We start from the raw sequence: 23,845 nt of genomic DNA, 5'->3' as shown, positions 1-23,845 counted from the left end.
TCGAGTTAGAACATTGCCAAGGCGACGCCTTTGATTGCCGAAGGGCGAGTCATAACGCCTTCGTAGACATGCCATAAATCTCTCAACTGGCGAGTTAGAATATCCTCATATCCAGGTCTCTGGTCACCTAATGGCGGGTCATAAGGTCCCTACAGACATATTGTAGATCTTCAACTGGCGAGTTACCACGTTTTATGGTCCTTTATGAGCCGCCTTGTTCCTTCTTTTTTGTAGTCATGGTTAGCATCTCGAAATGGGATTGGCTACCAACCAAGATTAATGACGCCTTTGTCGAGAAATATGTCAAGTCGGGTCATCTTGATCGTAAGGAAGTCATTGGTTGGCGGACCGCCCCAGGTGAGGTGATTCCCAATCCTGCCGAGGGGGAAGTAGTTGTTTTCATTGATCATCTTGAACGAGGCTTTAAACCGCCCGGGTCAAAGTTCTTTAGAGAAGCTCTGCATTTCATCAATGTTCACCCTCAGGATCTGGGACCCAACTCCATCAGTAACCTTTGTCAATTCCAAGTATTTTGCGAGGCATACCTGTAGATAGAGCCCAAAGTTCCATTATTTTGGAACTTCTTCCGTCTGAACCGCCAGACTGAATTTTCCAACGGGCCCAACTTGGAACTCGGGGGGGGGGGGGGTCAACATCCTGCGGCGCCGCGAACGTGGGTTTCCGTCTGTCCTCCTGCCCAGCCATCCCAAAGGCTGGGCCGGGTCTTGGTTTTATTGTCGTGACACTTCTCCTCCCGGTGAGAACCCACTTCTGGGTTATAGAGAAGATCACTTACCCATGGACTTCAAGCTGCCAGAGAAACTTACCGAAGAAGAAGAAGAATTCATCCCCATCTTCTCCGAGCTGCGGTCTTTGACCAATAATGGGCTCACCGGGGTTGACCTATTCCGTTTCTGGGTGGAGTGGAATATTCTTCCTCTCAGTCGCCGGGATGGTCTGATGTGCGAGTACGATGGCAGCGTGAACCATCCCCAATGCTTTTTTCATATAAGACTCCTCGAGCAAGACATTGTTGACATAATCAAGAAGTTAACCGGTGAGTCCTTGGAAAACTGTGCCAAGGTCGGGCTCAAACCTTTTTGTCACTCCAACCCGGCTCCACCGGTAACAATCTAAGTCGCCTCCTTTTATATTTTTCAACATATGTGCCAATGTTCCGGGTTTGAAATTTGATTCTATCCACCAGAAAGGTGATGCCTCGAAGGCCAAAGGTGACTGCCTAGAAAACAACTAAGCCGCCACCGAAGAAGAAGAAGAAGAAGATGAGCAAGGGCAAAGCCGCCGTCAAGGAGTCATCCATCGTCGGCGAGTCCCAAGCCGGCGAAGAACAATCAGAGGTAAAAATTTAACCTTTTGTTTATCATCATTATGTTCCAACTTATGCTTATATCCTGTTACCTTTATGCGTAGGACGATGGCTATGAGATGCAGGATGACGTGGTTGAGGTAATTTCTATTTCTTCCGACTCAACTTCCTCTTCACCTAGGCCGGCCAGGCGGATTTGTGGAAAAGTTCCCATATCTCACCCAAATGCTTGTGTGAACCATGATTTCCTTTTGAAGAAGGCGAGGTATGCTCCCAAACGTAAAACCCGAAGCCATTCTGGCAACTTAGTTTCCGGGTTACCTGAAAAGACAACCAGTCGAAAAGGCCTAAGTGAGGTATACACTTGTTAACACACTCTCCTTCTTGTAGAAAATGTTATTCACAACTCGTTCACTCCTTGAACTTTTATTCTTTCAGGTCTCTCCTCCTTCATCTGGCGACTCAGTGATGTTATCTCTTCCACCAATGATTCGTGTATAGGGGTAAGTTCTTTTATTAACCTTTTCCCTTCCCAATAATGATATTTGTTCTAACTTTGATGTCTTCATTTCAGAGCACAAGCAAAGAAGAGAAAAACTAGCGACTTGTCTTCTGCTCCTAAGACGACTGAAGTGTTAGGCATGAGCACCTCTGCCCGAGATGAAGACCAAGCGGCGGCTCGTGATGATCCTGTGTATGACATTCCTGACGTCCGGATCGACTCTCCAGGTCCTCTAAAGGAAACCACTGAAAATGTTAACCCGCCGAGCTCTTCCAAGGCGACTGAAGATCCAGATACCGTAATTATTACTGATACTGGTTACTCCAAACGTGCAGCAACGGTGTTATCCAAACATGCATCAAAAGAGTCCCATCCTTCCGCCGAACAAGATATCACTAAGCTGAAGCTTCCCCATTATGAGAAGCTCGAATTTGACCAACTCTGCTCTGGCTTCGTAAGTCGCCTGGAGACGAGTTATGAAATGGAGAAGAGCTTGATCAACATGATGAGAGTTAAACATGAGGTACGTCCTTTATTATGTGTTCTTCCACCCATTAGCCTTCCAGAAGACTAGTCTTGCTTGATGAAATTATGTTTGTTGCAATATCTGGTAGAACCTTATCTGTCCATAGCCCCCAAGGGCCGGGTCATCTTTTGAAAGATGAGTCGGGTCTTGAATTTATAGAAAAACTTCAACCTGTAGCCCCCAAGGGTCGGGTCATCTTTTGAAAGATGAGTTGGGTCTTGTAAAAAAATTCAACCTGTAGCCCCCAAGGGTCGGGTCATCTTTTGAAAGATGAATCAGGTCTTGTATTAAATGAAAACTTGAACCTGTAGCCCCCAAGGGCTGGGTCATCTTTTGAAAGATGAGCCGGGTCTTGTAAAAAAATTCAACCTGTAGCCCCCAAGAGCCGGGTTATCTTTTGAAAGATGAAACAGGTCTTGTATTAAATGAAAACTTCAACCTGTAGCCCCCAAGGGTCGGGTCATCTTTTGAAAGATGAACCGGGTCTCTGAATTAGGTAAAAAACTCCAACCTGTAGCCCCAAGGGTCGGGTCATCTTTTGAAAGATGAGCCGGGTCTTGCATTAGGTAAAAAACTTCAACCTGTAGCCCCCAAGGGTCGGGTCATCTTTTGAAAGATGAGCCGGGTCTTGCATTAGGTAAAAAACTTCAACCTATAGCCCCCAAGGGCCGGTTCATCTTTTGAAAGATGAGCCGGGTCTTGCATTAGGTAAAAAACTTCAACCTGTAGCCCCCAGGGGCCGGGTCATCTTTTGAAAGATGAGTCGGGTCTTGCATTAGGTAAAAAAACGTCACCCTGTAGCCGCAAGGGCCGGGTCATCTTTTGAAAGATGAGCCATGTCTTGTATTTTCTATGACTTTGAATAGAATCATACATTAGCCCCCAAGTGTCATGGATGTTGCTTGCAACAGTTCTGAAACTTGTCTCCCCATAATTTGTTTGCAGGAATCTGTGACCCGGGCCGAGTCATCCCTTGCTTCTGTTTCCTGTCATCCTTCATTTTCTTCACCTGAGGATTTTGCTGATGAGATTGAATTCTTGAGGATTCTGATGAGACTTGAAGATTTTCTTCAAGAAACACTGCAAATGAGTTAATGTGATGACAACCGAGAGATTCAGCAGCTGACATGTGTGTACCTGTGAACATAGTATAGTTGTGGAGAATTTGGAGAGGTCATATGCATTCTCAGATTTGAAGAAAATGAAAAAGTTTGACAGTTGAGGAATTTTCCTAAGCATACTGTTCTTGGGTTCCAGAGTTCTACAGATCCGAAAATTAGCACAATTGAGGAATCTCGTGAAAATTTTAGATGCTTAGTGAAGTTCATCAATGGTGTGGCGATAGGCAGTGTTTGAGGAATCAAGTGCATATCGATTCTTGAGGAAAAACAGATTTCACATCGGAGATGTAAAATAGTAGATCTAACTTGCTGTAAAAATGGGGTTTTTATTTACCCTTGAAGGCGCGCACGAAGAACACAAAGAAGTTGTAGAGAGAAGCTCTTCGGTGCGTGTCCAATGCGCCCTAACCCGGCAGCAGAGGACGTCTACGGCGGCGGCGGACGAAGATGGTCCGACTCCGGCGTGGTTCCGGCGACGGAGAAGTCGAGGCAGTGAAGCTCTTCTTTGCCGGCGACGAGACTTCCAGCGGTAGCGCTAGGGTTCGGTGCTTTTTGGTGTAGCAGGAGAGCGATGGGGCGAAGAAGTGTTTGCCGAGGGGGATAAGGACATATTTATAGCGAGACAGTTACTGTTGGCGTGAAGAATTCAGACCAAACAGCCCCTGCCTCTACGTCTCCGCAAGACACGTGTAGCTCCCGAGCAAGGCGGTGGAGATAGTGGAGATCGTGGTTATCCGAACGTGGGAAGTGGGGTTCAGTTACTGTGCATTAAAGAAACATTTTTGAAGATTTGAGGATTTTTGTTACAAAATCATCAGCTGACAAGGACGCAGTGAGGATTTTGAACAAATTTTCAAGTAGAACGCATATGAAGAATCGAATAGACTGGATGAGCATAGCATAGAGGGAAAGTAGGGTCCGATCACATTCACTTAGATGAAATATCAACTTGAAGAAATAGCTATAAGTGAATGCTGTTGAGGACTTGAAATGACAGTCTATCTAATCAAACGAAAGTCATCAAGTGTTTTTGAAGATTTGAGTAACTTGAGGATTTTGTGATAAATCATCACAATGAAGAACAACTGTTTGGAAGAAAAACACATTTTGAGGAAATGGAACATTGAAGAAAATCAACTTGAGAAATTTCACGTTGGGCGGTGGTGTGACCCACCATATAAGAATGTTGATTACAGACGCCGCGTACAATTGTCGTAGGGCCCTGATAATCAATTTATTTGTTGATTTCTTCACATTAAGAGTGATATTCTTCATCAGTTGAAGAAAATCGATTCATCATGTGTTGCACATCTAAGTCATCGATTTTGCATAAGTGTTAGGATGTGTGCATGTTTTTACAAAACATTTAAAGATTCTAAGATATTTAGCTCACACCGCAAGTTGCAAAATCTTTTCTCATCCAAGGGCTTAGTGAAGATATCTTCCAGTTGATCATCAGTCTTCACATGGCGATGAGTATATTGCCCTTGAGGACACGGTCCCGAAGAAAATGATGACGAATCTGGATGTGCTTAGTCTTCGAGTGCTGTACTGGGTTGTATGCAATCTTGATTGCACTCTCATTGTCGCAGTAGAGAGGCACATTCTTCATGTTGATGCCTTAGTTCTTGAGGGTTTGCTTCATCCATGGTAACTGAGCACGGTATGAACCAGCAGCAATGTACTCAGCTTCGGCAGTGGAGAGTGATACGCAGTTCTCCTTCTTTGAGGACCAGCAAACTAGTGATCTTCCGAGAAAATGACATGTACCAGAAGTTGAATTGCGATCCAAACGATCACCAGCATAGTCAGAATCAAAATATCCTACCAGATGAAGATTTGAGTCCTTGGGATACCATAATCCTAGTGTTGGTGTGTGAGCTAAGTATCGAAGAATATGCTTCACAACCTTATGTTGTGATTCCTTCGGTTTTGCTTGAAAACATGCACACATGCAAACACTAAGCATTATATCTGGCCTAGATGCACATAGATACAATAAAGACCCAATCATAGAGCGATATACCTGCTGATCGAATTCTTTACCATTTTCATCAGTGCCGAGGTGGCCGTTGGTAGGCATTGGAGTCTTGGCACCCTTGCATTCATGCATGTCGAATTTCCTCAGAACATCCTTGAGGTATTTCTCCTGTGATATGAAGATTCCATTGCGTTATTGACGAATTTGAAGACCTAAGAAGAATTTTAGCTCCCCCATCATGGACATATGATATTCTTCACTCATCGTGTAAGCAAATTCATCACTGTATCGTTTGTTAGTACAGCCAAATATGATATCATCGACATATATTTGGCACACAAATAGCTCATTATCATAGGATTTAGTGAAAAGAGTTGGATCGAGTGAACCAGGTTTGAAGCCTTTCTTCATGAGCAATTCTTTCAATGTATCATACCATGCCCGAGGGGCTTGCTTGAGACCATAGAGCGCCTTTTTGAGTCTGAAGACTTTGTCTGGATTCTTTGGATCCTCAAAACCTGGGGGCTGAGCAACATATACTTCTTCCTCAAGCTTACCATTGAGGAATGCACTTTTCACATGCATTTGATATAAGATGATGTTATGATGATTAGCATAAGCAAGTAGTATTCAAATAGCTTCAAGTCTAGCAACAGGTGCAAAAGTTTCATCGAAATCTATTCCTTCAACCTGGGTGTAGCCTTGGGCTACAAGTCGTGCCTTGTTCCTCACCACTTGACCGTCCACATCTTGCTTGTTTCGGAAAATCCACTTGGTACCGATGATGTTGTGCTTGCGAGGATCTGGTGGTTTGACGAGCTCCCATACGTCATTCAGCTTGAATTGAAGAAGTTTGTCTTGTATAGCTTGGATCCACTCCGGTTCCAGGAAAGCCTCAACAACTTTTGAGGGTTCTGTGATAGATACAAAGGAAAAATGGCCACAAAATTTAACTAAGTGTGAATCTTTTGAGCGAGTGATAGGACCTGGCGCGTTGATGTCGTTGAGGATTTTGTCAAGTTCTACTTCATTTGCAATCCTTGGGTGAGCTGGTTGAGGATTTCGTCTGGGCTGAGGAAGTGGTTCTGGTGCAATTTCCTCAGGAGCATCTTCTTGATTTTCATCAGTGATGGGGATCGTTTCTTCATCAATTTCCTTAGTGGGAACAATGTCTTTAGTAGGTTTGAGCTTTATTGCTTCCTCAGGAGACAACTTATCTGGATCAGAAGGCAATTACTCTCTTTGCGAGCCATTAGTTTCATCGAACCGCACATCTACAGTCTCAACAACTTTGTTGTGATAGTTGTTGAAGACTCTGTAGGTGTGCGAGTCCTTTCCATAACTGAGCATAAAACCCTCATGTGCCTTAGGTGCAAATTTTGAGCTATGGTGAGGATCTCTAATCCAACATTTTGCACCGAAGACTTTGAAATAACTTACATTGGGTTTCTTATCAGTGAGGAGTTCATATGATGTTTTCTTGAGGAATTTGTGAAGATATACCCTGTTGATGATACGGCATGCAGTGTTGATTGCTTCAGGCCAAAAGCGACGAGGAGTCTGATATTCTTCAAGCATAGTTCTTGCCATCTCAACCAGAGTCCTGTTCTTCCTTTCGACGACATCGTTCTGCTGAGGAGTATAAGGAGCAGATAATTCGTGAGTAATACCAAGTTCATCAAGATAATCATCAAGACCAGTGTTTTTGAACTCTGTTCCATTATCACTCCTGATATGTTTGATCTTGATGCCCAAGTTCGTCGAGGCCCTTGAAGAAAATCGTTTGAAGATTTCCTGCACTTCAGTTTATATACTATGATATGCACCCATGTATATCTGGAATAATCATGAACTATGACGAAGCCATATAAAGATGCTGCATTGGTTAGTGTGGCATAGTGAGTAGGTCCAAATAGATCCATATGAAGCAATTCGAATGGACGTGTAGTGGTCATGATAGTCTTCGAGGGATGCTTGGATCTGGTCATTTTCCCAGATTCACATGCACCGTTGAGATGATCCTTAAGGAATTTGACTGATTCGATGCTGATGACATGCTTCTTCTTCGCGAGCGTGTGAAAATTCCTTATGCCTGCATGACCTAGTCTTCGGTGCCACATCCATCTTTCTGAGGTTTTTGCTAGTAAGCAAGTGGCTGGTTGAGGACCTGTAGAGAAATCAACAATGTACAAATCCCCTCTTCTTACACCTTCGAAGACTTTTGATCTGTCAGACTCCATGATGACTACACATCTATATCTACCAAGGATAACAATCATATCAAGATCACAAAGCATCGAGACTGACATGAGGTTAAAACCAAGGGATACAACAAGCATCACTTTGTCCATATGCCTATCCTTGATAATAGCCACTTTGCCAAGTCCCAATACCTTGCTTTTACCTTTGTCAGCATATGTGATTTCCTTCAGAGGTGATGGAGTTAGTGGCATATTCATCAGCAAGCTTTTATCACCAGTCATGTGATGTGTGCAGCCACTATCAAGAACCCACTCAGTATTCTTGGGTTTATCAACCTGCAGATGAATTTGTACAGCTTACCATCTCAGATGGTTCAGATTTGAAGAATATGACATCAATTTCATCAGATAAAAATTTCATCACAACTGAATTATAAGGACGTGTGAAATATTTCTATTTCATCAATATTAGCTTGCGTCCTATCAAGCATTTCCTCACGTCTCCAGCAAATTCTTCAGATGATGATTTTCATCTGGAGACCTGTCCTGCAGAAGTGATTAGTTCGATTTCTTCACCACCCACATCTGAAGGGGTGGTAAAGCATTCATCATCTTGCGAGCACCATATGAGAAAGGTGGCATTGAAGCTAATGCACTTCTCTTAACAGTAGGGGGTTAAAGTACTCATATGAATATGCAGAGAACTGGTTTGAGAATTTATGAACATAATGATTTGAAGAGTAACACTCATATTCATATTCCTTGTAGTTTCCCTGCATGTCAGACGCATTAGCACGGGTACGAGCATAATTTTGACCAGTTGAGGATTTTGATCCTCTTGAAGACTTTGGTCCTCCTGAGGAATTTGATCTGGGGTTCAGATTCTTCATCGGTGGTGTCATGAGGACATTCACCTTAAGATTTTCAAGACAACTTTTGGGAACCCTGATTTTTCTCAAGGCAGGACCATTCCTGCAGTTAGTTCCAACATGTCGAGCAAATACTTCACCAGATTGATTTTTGAATAGTTTATAGTTGGAGTCAAATGACTCATCCGAGGAATAGGATAATTCACATGAAAAGCTAGTTAGATTGGATGGATCAAAAGGAGGCCCACTAGCAGCAACCCATGAGGTTTTTGGATACTGCTCAGGTTTCCAATAAGATCCATCAACATTTAGTTTCCTCTCAAAGGCAATTCCTTCTTTCCTTGGGTTCCTGTTCAAGATCTGCTTTTTGAGCACATCACAAATGGTTTGATGTCCTTTGAGGCTTTTGTATATGCCTGTCACATAAAATTCCTTCAATCCTACATTTTCATCAGCAACATTTGTGTTTTCCTCAAGTGAGGAAATAGACACTACAGGTGCAGTTGAAGAATTTGTAGCAATAGAAGCATTTGATGATTCTGGGGAAGAATTAGCAGTTTTGCGCTCAATGCATTTAAGACATGGAGGAATGAATTCAGCTTGAGCAGCGCTGATCTGTTGAGCTAGTAATGAATCATTTTCCATACAAAGATCATCATGAGAAATCCTCAGCTTCTCTAGATCAAGCTTCCTTTGAAGAAATTCATAGGAAACTTTCTCATGATGAGCAAGGAGTGTATCATAACGATCTTGAAGATTATCAAATCTAGACTGAGGACTTTTCACATCTTCAGTGAGGATTTGGGTAAGATTCATTTCATCATTCAACAGATCATCATTTCTATCTAGCAGTTTCTGAAGCTTTTCCAGGGCCGTTTGTTGTTTAGTGGCAATGATAGCAAGTTTACTGTAACTGGTTTTTTTTTATAATAATCAGGTTCATAGTCACTTGAATCAGAGGAGGAAGCATCATTTGGTACCTTTGAACCTTTTGCCATGAAGCAATAGGTTGGAGCGAAGTCATCAACATAGTCATCAGTGTGGATGGTGTTACCATCTTCTTCAAGGTTGAAGACTGACTTCCTGACGAAAGTGGTTGCCAGTGCAAGACTAGCCTGTCCGAATTCTGAGTCTTCATCAGAACCCTCTTCTTCATCACATTCCTCTGATTCTGCCTCGGAATCCATTTCCTTGCCAATAAGTGCCCGAGAATTTCTAAAACTAGTCTTCTTGTGCGATGAGGGCTTTGAAGATGAGGATTTTGAAGATTTCTTCTTCTTCTTCGAGTCATCAGAACTGTCATCCTTGTATTTCTTCTTCTTTGATTCCTTTCCCCAACGGGGACAGTCAGCAATGTAATGACCTGATTTCTTGCATTTGTGGCAGGTTCTTTTCTTGTAGTCCTCAGATGAAGATTCTGATTGCCTCATGTCTCTTCTTGAAGATTTACCGAACTAGCCACGTCGTGTAAACCTTTGGAATTTCCTCACGAGCATTGCAAGCTCCTGTCCAAATTCTTCAGGGTCACCAATGCTATCATCCGAATCTTCTTCTTCAGATGAGGAAATTTCTCTAGCCTTCAGTGCACGTGGTCTAGAATAGCTTGGTCCATATAGATCTTTCTTTTCTTCTAGCTGGAATTCATGAGTATTGAGTCTTTCGAGTATATCAGCTGGATCAAGCATCTTGTAGTCTGGTCTTTCTTGAATCATCAGGACTAAAGTATCAAATGAAGAATCCAAAGATCTTAGCAGTTTCTTCACAACTTCATGATCAGCAATGTCTCGAGCTCCCACTGCTTGCAGTTCATTTGATATGTCAGTGAGGCGATCAAAGGTATCTTGGCAGCTTTCATTATCATGCCTCTTGAAGCGATTGAAGAGATTGCGAAGAATATCAACACGAGAGTCACGCTGGGTTGATACTCCTTCATTTACTTTGCACAGTCTCTCCCAGATAAGTGTTGCAGAGCCCAAAGCACTCACTCTTCCAAACTGGCCTGGGCTCAGATGGTCACAGATGATATTCTTCGCTTGAGAATCAAGTTGTTTGAATTTCTTCACATCCGCAGCAGAGACACTAGCAGATATGATGGGGACGCCATGTTCCATAATATACCAGAGATAATTGTCAATAGCTCGTAGATGCATTTGCATCTTGTTCTTCCATAAGGAAAGTTCTTTCCTTCGAAAGTAGGACATGTTGTAGTAACCTTAAACATGCCTGCAGTCGACATAACTAAAACTCCAGGTGGTTAAACCAAAATCACACAGAACAAAGGAGTACCTTGCTCTGATACCAATTGAAAGTGCGTTATACCGACTAGAGGGGGGTGAATAGGAGATTTTTAGAATTTCATCACTGAGGAAATTCCTTTTGAGGAAATTCCTCACTGATGACTAACTTACAGCGGAAACAGTAAAGGATCAGAAGTGCAATGTTTCACAACAACAGTTTTTCAGTGTGAGGAATGAGAAAACATATTGCAAAGTGAGCAGGCACGTAGAAAAAATATGAGGATTAACTAGCGTGAAGAATTTGGGGTTGAGGAATTTCAGAGAAAGTCTTCAGCAAATTCTTCAAATAGTCACAGTGAAAGTCATCAACACATAATCTGAGGAAAGTAATGAGTTGAGGAATTAGAACCCATTTCACAGCGAAGACAGTAGTTGATGACCCAGTTCCAACTGCTATGACAGTTGTATATCTGGTTTGGAGCGGCTTGGTATTGAAACCAAAGGACACACAGTCCCGGGACACACAGTCCCTACCGTGTTCTCCTTGGGCTAAGAACACACAGTCCTCACCCATCACTCGTGGTAAGTCTTCAGGGCATACTTCCAAACCCTCACAAACTTGGTCACCCGGCGATCCACAATTGACTGCTGGATTGCTCTAGACCATGACGCCTAACCGTCTGGAGGATGCACAGTCCTCAAAGGTAAAAGGCTTCAGTCCCACACAGGAACAACTTCTTCAGTGATGCTCAATCACTTGGTTCTATGTTTGTGGTTTGGTGTTTGGTGTATTTCCTCACTGATGAATTACTCTCGAAGACTCTGAGGAATTGGGTTGCTCTTATGACAAGTGTCAGTTTCTAGGAGCAGCCAACCAGCTAATGGTAGTGGGGGCGGCTATTTATAGCCTAGAAGCATCCCGACATGATTTGACACTAATGCCCTTAAATAATATGACCGTTGGTGTGGATAAGACCAATGATGTGGCGTGGCTATCGAAACGGTCGGGACCCTCAACTGTGAGAGTCCTCAAGTCACTCGTATTCCTCACTTGAGGCTTTTGGTAGGATTAGGCTTGGGTTGAGCATCATGAGGAAATTCATTCCAAAGTGTAACTTCGACCTCCTTTAAAAGTACGGTGTTCCTATTACTCAAGTGTGAAGAAAATAAAACAGAAAGAGTAAATCTTCATGCTTCAAAGTCTTCAAAAAGATTTTCTTCAGGACACACCGAATTCCTCAATTTCAATATCTTCATGAGGAATATCAATTTCATCGCAGATTCTTCGCGATTCAATTCTTCAGCTTGAGACCAATTTCTTCAACCGAAGATATACATTTTTAGGGGTCGATATTCATCAAATATCTCAAACTCCTCAGTGACTTATAAATCGTGTGTACACTCATAAACACATTAGATACTTAACCTATAAGTCTTCAAACCACCAAAATCACTAAGGCGCACTAGATGCATTTACAACTGGCGTCGGGGGTTGGGGTCTTTTCGATCAACAAGAGGCCGAACAGGTGTCGGGGGTCGGGGGTCGAGGGTTAGTGGCGTCGGGCATCGGGGATCGAGGGTCAGGGGTCGATGGTTAGTGGCATCGGGGGTCGAGGGTCGAGGTCAGTGGCGTCGGGCGTCAGGGGTCGGGGGTCGAGGGTCAGTGCCGGGGTGCCGGGGTTCCTTTTTCCTCTCCTTTCTTCTTTTCCTCTCTCTTCTTTTTCTTCTTCTTCTTCTTCTTCATCATCTTCTTCTTCTTATTCTTCTTCTTCTTTTTTCTCCTCCTCTTCTTCTTTTTCTTATTTCTTTTCTCTTTCTCCTCCTCGCCTCTTTCTTCTTCTTCTTCTTCTTCTTTCTTCTAGTTTTTTTCTTCTATCATTATCTTCTAAGTTTTTTCTTTTCTATCTATTTTATTTTTCCTAAAATAACTATCCTCTAAGTTATTTTTTTCTATCTAGTACCTAATAAACTAACTATCTAATTTAACAAAAAAAATAGAAAAAAATAACTCTCTATTTTTTTTTAAAATATGGGTACCAGAGTTGGGGGACGGCCGGCGAGGGGAGGGGCGTCGCCGGTAGCCGGTGAGGGGAGGGGGCGGCGCCAGCAGCCGGTGAGAGGAGTGGCGGCGTCGGCGGCGGGTGAGGGGAGGGGAGGCGCAGGGGGCGGGTAAGGGGAGGGGCAGCGCAGGGGGCCGTGCCGGCGGCGAGTGAGGAGAGGGGGCGGCGCAGCGGGCCGACGGCGAGTGAGGAGTGGGGGTGCAGGGGGCCGGCGGTCAGTGAGGAGAGGGGGCGCACGGGGCCGGCGTCGAGTGAGAAGAGGGGGCGGCGCAGGGGGCTGCACCGGGGGACGTCGGGGCGGTGCGGTGAGGGGAGGGACGTCGGGGCGGCGCGGGAGGGACGCCGGGCGGGGTGATTCGAGCAGGCCTGGGGCTACGTGGGAGGAGGGGGTTGGCCTGATGGTGGTTGGTGGGCTGCCCCTTTGCCGTCCGCCGTGCCCCCAGGCAGACGGCAAAGGACCCCCAGGCAGACGGCAAAGGGGCGGAGTGGGGAGGCATCAGGTGGGGGCAACCGCCATCCCCTTTGCCGTCCGCCGTGCCCCCATGCAGACGACAAAGGACCCCCAGGCAGATGGCAAAGGGGAGGGGTGGGTGGGGTGGGGGTTTCGGCCGTTTGGGTGGGTGGGGGTGAGGGCTTTGCCGTCCGCCCGCCCTTTGCCGTCTGCATAGCTATTCTTTGCCGTCCACTGGCGGACGGCAAAGAGGTGGCGGACGGCAAAATAAACCTTTTCCATCAGACACCTCTTTGCCGTCAGCACTGCAACAGCTGACGGCAAAGAGTACCTTTGCCATGCGTTAGCAGACGGCAAAGGCCAGGGAGATGAAAAATTTATGAATTCCAGTAGTGTAAACTTGCTATCATTGCACTAAACAACAAATTGCCCTAGAAAAGCTTCAGAAACTGCTAGACAGAAGCGATGTTGTGTTGAATGATGAAATGAATCTTACCCAAATCCTCAGTGGAGATATGAAAAGTCTTCAGTCCAGATTTGATAATCTTCAAGATCGTCATGTTACACTCCTTGCTGATCATGAGAAACTTTCTTATGAATTTCTTCAAAGGAAGCTTGATCTTGAGAAGCTGAGGATTTCTCATGATGATCTTCGTATGGAAAATGATTAATTACTAGCTCAACAGATCGGTGTTGCTCAGGCTGAATTCGTTCCTCCATGTCTTAAAATGCATCGAACGTGAAATTGCTAATTCTTCACCAGAATGATCAAATGCTTCTATTGCTACAAATTCTTCAACTGCTCGTGTAGTGTCAAATTCCTCACTTGAGGAAACCACAAATGTCACTGATGGAAATGTAGGGCTGAAGGAATTGTATGTCACAGACATATACAAAAGTCTCAAACGACACCAAACCCTTTGTGATGTGCTCAAAAAGCAGATCTTGAACAGGAATCCAAGGAAAGAAGGAATTGCCTTTGAGAGGAAATTGAATGCTGATGGATCATATTGGAAACCTAAGCAGTATCCCAAAACCTCATGGGTTGCTGCTAAAGGGCCTCCTTTTGATCCATCCAATCTAATAGGATTTTCATGTGAATTATCCTATTCCTCAGATGAGTCATTTGACTCCAACTATAAACTATTCAAAAATCAATCTGGTGAAGTATTCGCTCGATATGTTGGAACTAACTGCAGGAATGGGCCTCCCTTGAAAAAAATTTGGGTTCCCAAAAGTTGCCTTGAAAATGTTCAAGTGAATGTCCTCATGACACCACCTATGAAGAATTTGAACCCCATATCATATTCCTCAGGAGGACCAAAGTCTTCAAGAGGATCAAAATCATCAACTGGTCAAAACTATGCTCGTACCCGTGCTAATGCTTCTAACATGCAGGGAAATTACAAGGAATATGAATATGAGCGTTATTCTTCAAATCATTATGTTCATCAATCCTCAAAGAAATTCTCTGCATATTCATTTGAGTACTTTAACCCCCCTACTGTTAAGAGAAGTGCATTAGCTTCAATGCCTCCTTTCTCATATGGTGCTCGCAGGTTGATGAATGCTTTACCACCCCTTCAGATGTGGGTGGTGAAGAAATTGAACTAATCACTTCTGCAGGTGAGGTCTCCATATGAAAATCATCATGTGAAGAATTTGCTGGAGATGTGAGGAAAAAGCTTGATAGGACGCAAGCTAATATTGATGAAATAAAATTATTTCACACGTCCTTATAATTACTATTTATGATGAAATTCCTATCTGATGAAATTGATATCATATTCTTCAAGTCTGAAGCATATGAGATGGTAAGCTGTACTAATTCATCTGCAGGATGACAAACCCAAGAGTAGTGAGTGGGTTCTTGATAGTGGCTGCACACATCACATGACTGGTGACAAAAGCTTGCTGATGAATATGCCACTAACTCCATCACCCCTGAAGCAAATCACTTATGCTGACAAAGGTAAAAGCAAGGTATCGGGACTTGGCCAAGTAGCTATTTCCAAGGACAGGCACATGGACAAAGTGATGCTTGTTGAATCCCTTGGATTTAACCTTATGTCATTCTAATTCTTTTTGATCTTGATATGATTGTTATCTTTGGAAGATATAGATGTGTTGTCATCATGGAATCTGACAGATCCAAAGTCTTCGAAGGTGTTAGAAGAGGGGATTTGTACATTGTTGATTTCTCTATAGGTCCTCAACCAGCCACTTGCTTACTAGCAAAAATCTCAGAAGGGTGGTTGTGGCATCGAAGACTTGGTCATGCAGGCATGAGGAATTGACACATGTTCGCGAAGAAGAAGCATGTCATTGGCATTGAATCAGTTAAATTCCTCAAGGACCACCTCTACGGCGCTTGTGAGTCTGGGAAAATGACCATATCCAAGCATCCCTCGAAGACTATCATGACCACTACTCGTCCATTTGAATTGCTTCACATGGATCTATTTGGACCTACTCATTATGCCACACTAACAAATGCAACATCTTTATATGGCTTTGTCATAGTTGATGATTATTCCAGATTCACATGGGTGCATATCATTTTGTATAAAACTGAAGTGCAGGAAGTCTTCAAACAATTTTCCTCAAGGGCCTCGACGAACTTTGGCGTCAAGATCAAATACATCAGGAGTGATAATGGAACAGAGTTCAAAAACACTGGTCTTGATAATTATCTTGATGAACTTGGTATTACTCACGAATAGTCAATCCTTATACTCCTCAACAGAATGGTGTCGTCGAAAGGAAGAACATGACTCTGGTTGAGATGGAAAGAACCATGCTTGAAGAATATCAGACTCCTCGTCGCTTTTGGCCTGAAGCAATCAACACTGCCTGCCATATCATCAACAGGGTATATCTTCACAAATTCCTCAAGAAAACCTCATATGAACTCCTCACTGGCAAGAAACCCAATGTGAGTTATTTCAAAGTCTTCGGTGCAAAATGCTGGATTAGAGATCCTACCATAGCTCAAAGTTTGTACCTAAGGCACATGAGGGTTTTATGCTCGGTTATGGAAAGGACTCGCACACCTACAGAGTCTTCAACACCTATCACAACTAGGTTGTTGAGACTGTAGATGTGCGGTTCGATGAAACTAATGGCTCGCAAAGAGAGAAATTGCCTCCTGATCCAGATAAGCTATCTCCTGAGGAAGCAATAAAGCTCAAAGCTCCTGAAGACATTATTCCCAGTGAGGAAATTGATGAAGAGATCATTCCCAGCACTGATGAAAATCAAGAAGATGCTCCTGAGGAAATTGCTCCAGAACCAATTCCTAAGCCCAAACGAAATCCTCAACCAGCACATTCGAGGATTGCAAATGAAGTAGAACTTGACAAAATCCTCGATGACATCAACGCGCCAGGTCCTCTCACGCGCTCAAAATCTTCACACTTAGTTAACTTTTGTGGGCATTTCTCCTTTGTGTCTATCACAGAACCTTCAAAAGTTGCTGAGGCTTTCATGGAACCGGAGTGGATCCAAGCCATGCAAGACGAACTTCTTCAATTCAAGCTGAATGACGTATGGGAGCTTGTCAAACGACCAGATCCTCGCAAGCACAATATCATCGTCACTAAGTGGATTTTCCGAAACAAGCAATATGAGGATGTTCAAGTGGTGAGGAATAAGGCACGACTTGTAGCCCAAGGCTACACACAGGTTGAAGGAATTGATTTTGATGAAACTGTTGCATCTGTTGCTAGACTTGAAGCTATTCGAATACTACTTGCTTATGCTAATCATCATAACATTATCTTATATCAAATGGATGTGAAAAGTGCATTCCTCAATGGTAAGCTTGAGGAAGAAGTATATGTTGCTCAGCCCCCAGGTTTTGAGGATCCAAAGAATCCAGACAATGTCTTCAGACTCAAAAAGGCGCTCTATGGTCTCAAGCAAGTCCCTCGGGCGTGGTATGAGACACTGAAGGAATTCCTCATGACGAAAGGCTTCAAACCTGGTTCACTCGATCCAACTGTTTTCACTAAATCCTATGATAATGAACTATTTGTGTGCCACATATATGTCGATAACATCACATTTGGCTGTACTAACAAACGTTACATTAATGAATTTGCTTACATGATGAGTGAAGAATATCAGATGTCCATGATGGGGGAGTTAAAATTCTTCTTAGGTCTTCAAATTCGTCAACAACCTAATGGATCTTCGTATCACAGGAGAAATACCTCAAGGATGTTCTGAGGAAATCCGACATGCATGAATTCAAAGGTGCCAAGACTCCAATGCCTACCAACGGCCACCTCTGCACTGACGAAAATGGTATAGAATTCGATCAACAGGTATATCGCTCCATGATTGGCTCTTTACTGTATTTGTGTGCATCTAGGCCAGATATAATGCTTAGTGTTTGCATGTGTGCACGTTTTCAAGCAAAACCGAAGGAATCACACCGTAAGGCTATGAAGCATATTCTTCGATACTTAGCTCACACACCAACACTAGGATTATGGTACCCAAGGGATCAAATCTTCATCTTGTGGGATATTCTGATTTTGACTATGCTGGTGACCGTGTAGATCGCAAGTAAACCTCTAGCACATGTCATTTCCTCGGAAGATCATTAGTCTACTGGTCCTCAAAGAAGCAGAACCGTGTTTCACTCTCCACTGTCGAAGCTGAGTAAAATTGCTGCTGGTTCATGCGGTGCTTAATTGCTATGGATGAAGCAAACCCTCAAGGACTACGACATCAACATGAAGAATGTGCCACTCTACTGCGTCAATGAGAGTGCGATCAAGATTGCATACAACCCAGTACAACACTCAAAGACCAAGCACATCCAGATTCGTCATCATTTTCTTCGGGACCATGTCCTCAAGGGCAATATCCTCATCGACCATGTGAAGACTGATGATCAACTAGCAGATATCTTCACTAAGCCCTTGGATGAGAAAAGGTTTTGCAAGTTGCGGTGTGAGCTAAATATCTTAGAATCTTGAAATGTTTCATAAAAATATGCACACATCCTAACACTTATGAAAAATTGATGACTTAGATGTGCAACACACGAAGAATAGATTTTCTTCAACAAATGAAGAATATCACTCTTAGTGTGAGGAAATCAACGAAGAAATTGATTCTCACGGCCCTACGATAATTGTACGCGGCGTCTGAAATCAACATTCTTATATGGTGGGTCATGCCACTACCCAACTTGAATTTCCTCAAGTTGAATTTCTTCATAGCTGAATTTCTTCAAAGTTGATTTTCTTCAAAGTTGTTGTTCTTCAAACGTGTCTTTCTTCAAAGCTGAAATTCATCAACATGACGCTTTGTCACAAAATCCTCATGTTAATCAAAATCTTTAAAAACACTTGATGATTTTCATTTGCCTAGATATATATAGACTGTGATTTCAAAGTCCTCAACAACATTCACTTATAACTATTTCTTCAATTTGATATTTCATCTAACAGAATGTGATCGGACCCTACTTCCCTTCTATGCTATTCTCACCCAGTCTATTCAATTCTTCATGTGCGTTCTACTTGAAACTTTGTTCAAAATCCTCACCGCGTCCTTGTCAGCTGATGATTCTGTAACAAAATCCTCAAATCTTCAAAAATGATTTTTACATTGTTACACAGTAACTGAACCCCACTTCCCACGATCAGATAAGCACAATCTCCACCGCTTTAAACGGTTACTACACGTGTCCTTCGGAGACGAAAGGGCAGGGGTAGTTCGGTCCAAAAGAATCGGCCGGAGAGTTTTCACCTGGGCTATAAATATGTCCTTATCCCCTCCGGTCAAAAATCTTCTTTCTCTCTCTGGACCTCCTCTCCGCTACAGCAAAGCCTTGCACCACCGCTGGAAGTTTCGCCGCCGGCGAGGAAAAGCTTCACCGCCTCGACCTCTCCACCGTGGAAATCACGCCGGAACCGGAACGTCTTCGTCCGCCGCCGCCGTAGCTGTCCTCTGTTGCCAAGTTAGGGCGCAGTGGACTCGCACCGAAGAGCATATACTGCAGCTTCTTACTCTGTTCTTCGTGCGCGCTATATAGGGTAAATAAAACCTATTTTTACAGCCCCTTTCGATCTACTATTTTACCGTAGATTTGTGAAATCTGTTTTTCCTCAAGTGTCTATCAGTCTCTATTCCTCAAACACTGCTTATTCCTCAACTGTTGATGAATTTCACTAAGCATCTAAAAGTCTTCACGAGATTTCTCAATTGTGCAAATTTTCGAATCTGTACAACTCTGGAACCCAAGATCAGAGTGCTTAGACAAATTCCTCAACCCACTGGTCAAATTCCTCAACTTTAAAACTTTCAATTTCATCAAATCTGAGAACGCTTATGACCTCTCCAAATTCCTCGCAACTATACTCTGTCCACAGGTACAAAAATGTCAGCTCATGAATCTCTAGGTTCTCATCAACTTAACTCATTTGCAGCATTTCTTGAAGAAAATCTGCAAGTTTCATCAGAATCCTCAAGAGTTCAATTTCCTTAGCAAAAGCCTCAGCTGAAGAAACTGGAAGATGAAAGGAAGTAAAAGGGTGGCAAGAAGCTTGAATGGAACACTGCCATCGATATTCCTGATGACATATACCTGGAATACTGCACACGTGATGAGCAAGAAACAATGCCCAAGAGGAAGATAAGGCTTCAAAAGACAGAACGTCGGTGGGCTAAGGAGTGGAAAGAATACAAATTCGTCAGTCCAAAGTACGCGAAGAAATTCGCTCTTAAGCCTCCTGGCAAACGACCTCCTCTCGAGGATTATTAGGATGCACATCCTTCAAGCTCAAGACGATTGATGACTATCCTGAGGAAAAGACAAAACACTTGTCAAAGCTTGAGAAGTAGGCAGAAGCTGGCGTGAGGAAATTTAATGAAAAATCTGCTGCTGCTGCTACTGCATCCACCTCCTCTGCTGCTGAAACTTCTGGCACGGCCATTCCTCAAGTGAAGTCTGTGCCACCAAAACCAAAGGCTTCAATGCCTCAGGAGAAATTGCTTCAGAAGGCTGCACCAGCATCCACACCAAAACCCTCAGCACCACCAAAGGCTTCAAAGCCTGAACACAAGCAGATTGTGAAGCAACTGCCTACTGTCTCCAGCTCCTCTGTTCCTTCTGCAACGAGCTCAAAGACAAAGTCTTCACCAACTCCAATGAAGACTAAGGTGACTGCTGGGAGAGGAACCAAACCAAGCCCAGGCAAAATCATCAAAGTTCCTTCTGCATCAGAAGGCAGTGATGAATATGACGATGAGACTCTGCAGGCTATCATAAGAAACAACCAGGAGAGGGTAGCACAAGCTTCAGGCAGCGCCATTCCTCTGGCCATGGACCCAGAAGTCCTTTTGGACTACATCAATGTATGGTATGATGACCCCAACACACCTATCGATGACTTGAAGCTTCCCCCAGGCATCAGTCACATGGTGGCCACTTTCATCAACGAGGCCAAGTGGAAGGAGACGCAAGCCAAACAAGCAAAGGCTGTGAAGCTGAAAAAGGAGAAATTCCTTAGACAAAATCTCCTCAGCTTGACGCCTGATGCACTCGTGTCCACTCAGGCAGAATTGAAGACTTTGACAGACAAGTACACCAAGCTATCTGATCGTCAAAGTCTGAAGAACAATTTCATCAAGTTTGCTACTAATGTAGTTGATGATTACAACAAAAAGGCTGCCCCTCTAGCAACACCTCAGCAGCCTGAGATTGAAGAAGAACAACCTGCCCCCGCTGGGGAAATGCCTCAAGAAAGCCGTGCTGATGAACCGACTATTGAGGAAATCACCAAGGAAACTCCAGCTGATGACTCTGCTCCAGCTGATGAAACTGCTCCAGCTGATGCATCTAAGCCAACTAATGACTCTGCTCCAGCTGATGCTTCTAAGCCAGCTTATGACTCTGCTCCAACTGAAGAAACTGCTTCAGCTGAGGAAACTGCCAGGAAGGATACGACTCCGCCTCCTGAAGAGAAAATGCCTTCACCAAAATCTTCAAAGGTGAAGAAAATGACTCCATCTGCATCAGACGTGAAGAAAACCAAGGCTGCAAAAAAGGAAGCTAAGAAAAGAAAAGCGTCCTCAACAGAAGAATCAACTGAGGCCAAGCGCCTCAAGTCTCATGATGAAAATGCTCTGTTGGACCTTGTGCCTCTCAACATTGCTCCATCCTATGAAATGACTCCCTTCGAAAGTGAAGACAAGGAGCATATGACTGATGTGGAAATGAAGAATGTTGAGTCTGAGGAACACACTGAAGAGGAGATTCAGATTGATAACAATCCTCAGATATTCATTCCTCCTGAAGAAAATGCTCAAGGATCAGCTGCACCAGTTGAAGAATTTGGCTCCTCCACCAAGAAAACTCCTCAAGCTGAGGAAAACCAAGGAGAAAATCCTCAGCCTGAAGAAAATCCAAATCCTGAGCAAAACCCTCAACCTGAGGCTCAGGATGAAGAGATTCCTCCTCCTGAGAAAAATCCTCAACCAGAGGCTCAGGCTGATGAAATTCCTCACTCGGAGCAAGAACCTCAGCCTGAGGCACAGGCAGATGAAATTCCTCATCCCGAGGAACATGCTGAAGATAATGCCCCTGCGCCAAATCCAGGGAATGCTCTTGTAGTTATCAATCCAGAAACTGCAATGATTGTCTCTCCTCAAGGAAAGAATCAAAACCTTCTGCCCATGCAGCGTCAGCCCTTTTCCAAGTGGCCAAAGTTTCAGAAGGAAGCATTCTTTGAGGAACTCATGTATTTCATCGGAGAAAATCCTTATGACAAGCCTCACATCAGGCATATGAAGTTTTGGACCAGGACACAGCTCAACTACTATGCATCCGTGCTTTGTGGAAGAAACCAAAATTTTCAGCACATGCATATTCCTCATGTTGAGCTTGAAGAAATTCCTTGCTTTGCCCAGTCCTCAACGTTCTTCATGAAGCATGACTGCTTCCTCTGTGCTCTGATATCTGCGATTGGAACAACGACATCGTTTTTCAATTCTATGCAACTCTGCACATCTGTGGAGATTCAACGGATATCAACACTTGGGTGCTGGATTGGATGACGCAGCACACACACTTCAAGGCCCCTGCAAATGAGCTGCTGCGAGAACTTCCTGTGTCAATTCCTTCAGAGCAGGCCGTGAAGATGTATGATGAACGAGAGTTGCCGAATAAGCTGATGGAAGTCCTCATGAAGCCATTGGCCAAGGGGAAACCACCAAGAACAACCTTCCTGGTCCATGAGCTGAAGTATGAACCCATGACTGTTTACAGAATCCTCTGCAGTGTTCTTGCGCCAATCAAGGGCCATGATGATGAAGAAGATGTCGTAGGCATCATCAAGAATATCCTCTTCAACATCATCCATGGCATTCCCATCAACACTCATGATTTCTTCTTGAAGACTCTGGCGGAAAATGCTATGTCCCCTTTTGACCTGAAGATACGCTCCTGGATCATGAGATTCATCAGACGCAGGTCAGGCATCAACTATCATGCCGATTTCAATAATCACCTTGGATATATGCCTCCAATAAGGGTCAACAAGAAGACTTTCGAGCCTGTTGAAGGAAAAGGCAAGTCTGTGATCGATGAAAGTAGTTGACCCCTTAATGTCTAGTTCCGAGAGCCAGATGCATATTCTTCATGGGATGACACCGAAACCCAGCCACCAAGTCCTGTTGCTCCAAGGGTGATGAATACCAGAGAGCTTCTCCTCAGTCTTCATCAAAAGGTAGATTGAAATCACAAGTGGGTCAAACACCAGTTCGGCACCATTGTAAAAACCCTCAGTGAGACACAGAATGCAGTGAAGCTTAATCATCATTATCTTCATGAGGTTTTTGATCGCACCTGGGCTACACTGGCTCATTTGAAGACTCCAACAGAACTTGAAGAATTGGAGTTTACGTAGGACTTCGACTGGTCATGGCCACCAAAGAAGAAATTCACGCCAATTCCAGTTCCAGACCTTGAGGATAGTTCTTTTTCTTCATTCCGCACTGCAGAATCAGATGAAGACCAACAAGACACTGCCACTGGTCCAAGGAGGAAGCCTGCTCCCAAGAATCCTCACGCGTCTTCCTCAACTGCCAAGAAGTGAAAGTCTTCACGGGGCGTTAGTCCTTAGTTTGTCCCTTTTTTCACTTGATGAGAAAGGGGGAGAAATCTGAGAGTTAGTCTTCATGCGGGATATATTTTGGGGGCTTATAAACTTTATTTAAGTTACGAACTCTTGGCTCTTCTGAAGTGTCTTATGTAATGAGTTGTAACTTAAGCCCGATGGTACTCTGACGTTTTTGAACGTTTTTTCGCATGCTTATTCCTCAAAATATTAACGCATGCATGCTGGAATTCGTCAGATACCATTTATCATCATGCATTATCAATTTCTTCATACTATATATCATATGTATGCATGATCTACAAGACTCAGGGGGAGATCTCCATGATTTAAATCATCAATGTGCATTTGCTGTGAAAAGAAAAATCCTCAAGATATGCACATATTTAGAGGGAGTCTCTTTGTATCTTGATTTCAAATTCCTCAAATGAGTA

Source organism: Hordeum vulgare, chromosome 5H, assembly GCF_904849725.1.
Source record: "Hordeum vulgare subsp. vulgare chromosome 5H, MorexV3_pseudomolecules_assembly, whole genome shotgun sequence".
NCBI classification, from domain to species: domain Eukaryota; kingdom Viridiplantae; phylum Streptophyta; class Magnoliopsida; order Poales; family Poaceae; genus Hordeum; species Hordeum vulgare.
Note: the sequence above shows the minus strand (reverse complement) of the source record.